Below are 1,217 nucleotides of genomic sequence, written 5' to 3' on the forward strand. Positions count from 1 at the left end.
AGCGGGAGGTCGTCGGTTCACTCCGGCAGAAGGCTAGCTCTGAGTCCGTTTGTCGAAAACCGACTGAATTTCGTAATTTTTCACTGAAATTTAGTACCAAATTGTTGCACCACTTGAATTGTGGTATGCGTTTCATTGTGGAATTCTATGGCATGGTTAGACTCCACACTCGAGGGAACGTGCCTTCTTAGCTTAGTTGGTAGAGCACCCGCTTAGTAAGCGGGAGGTCGTCGGTTCAACTCCGGCAGAAGGCTAGCTCTGAGTCCGCTTGTCGGAAACCGACTGCATTTCGTAATTTTTCACTGAGATTTAGTATCAAATTGTTGCACCACTTGAATTGTGGTATGCGTTTCATTGTGAAATTTCAAGACATGGTTAGACTTTACACTTGAGGGAACGTGCCTTCTTAGCTTAGTTGGTAGAGCACCCGCTTAGTAAGCGGGAGGTCGTCGGTTCAACTCCGGCAGAAGGCTAGCTCTGAGTCCGTTTGTCGAAAACCGACTGAATTTCGTAATTTTTCACTGAAATTTAGTATCAAATTGTTGCACCACTTGAATTGTGGTATGCGTTTCATTGAGAAATTTCACGACATGGTTAGACTCCACACTCGAGGGAACGTGCCTTCTTAGCTTAGTTGGTAGAGCACCCGCTTAGTAAGCGGGAGGTCGTCGGTTCAACTCCGGCAGAAGGCTAGCTCTGAGTCCGTTTGTCGAAAACCGACTGCATTTCGTAATTTTTCACTGAAATTTAGTACCAAATTGTTGCACCACTTGAATTGTGGTATGCGTTCCATTGTGAAATTCTATGGCATGGTTAGACTCCACACTCGAGGGAACGTGCCTTCTTAGCTTAGTTGGTAGAGCACCCGCCTAGTAAGCGAGAGGTCGTCGGATCAACTCCGGCAGAAGTTTAGCTCTGAGTCCGTTTGTCGAAAACCGACTGAATTTCGTAATTTTTCCACTGAAATTTAGTACCAAATTGTTGCACCACTTGAATTGTGGTATGCGTTTCATTGAGAAATTTCACGACATGGTTAGACTTTAGACTTGCAAGATCGTGCCTTCTTAGCTTAGTTGGTAGAGCACCCGCTTAGTAAGCGGGAGGTCGTCGGTTCAACTCCGGCAGAAGGCTTGCTCTGAGTTCGTTTGTCGGAAACCGACTGCATTTCGTAATTTTTCACTGAAATTTAGTACCAAATTTGTTGCACCACTTGAATT

At 45.3% G+C, this 1,217-nt stretch overlaps 5 non-coding genes across 5 annotated transcripts; all 5 read left to right on the forward strand.

Annotated features, from left to right (window-relative positions):
* The first annotated feature begins 181 nt into the window (after positions 1 to 181).
* Positions 182 to 254, forward strand: Pmar_PMAR016970. The gene has a single exon. It is a non-coding gene; the product is annotated as a tRNA-Thr (tRNA).
* Positions 255 to 400: 146 nt separating this feature from the next.
* On the forward strand, positions 401 to 473 carry Pmar_PMAR016971. The gene has a single exon. It is a non-coding gene; the product is annotated as a tRNA-Thr (tRNA).
* Positions 474 to 619: 146 nt separating this feature from the next.
* Pmar_PMAR016972 lies at positions 620 to 692 on the forward strand. Its single transcript has one exon. It is a non-coding gene; the product is annotated as a tRNA-Thr (tRNA).
* Positions 693 to 838: 146 nt separating this feature from the next.
* Positions 839 to 911, forward strand: Pmar_PMAR016973. The gene has a single exon. It is a non-coding gene; the product is annotated as a tRNA-Thr (tRNA).
* A 147-nt stretch (positions 912 to 1,058) lies between these two features.
* On the forward strand, positions 1,059 to 1,131 carry Pmar_PMAR016974. Its single transcript has one exon. It is a non-coding gene; the product is annotated as a tRNA-Thr (tRNA).
* The last annotated feature ends 86 nt before the right edge of the window (positions 1,132 to 1,217 follow it).

Source organism: Perkinsus marinus (genome assembly GCF_000006405.1).
Source record: "Perkinsus marinus ATCC 50983 genomic scaffold scf_1104296937452, whole genome shotgun sequence".
NCBI lineage: Eukaryota > Perkinsozoa > Perkinsida > Perkinsidae > Perkinsus > Perkinsus marinus.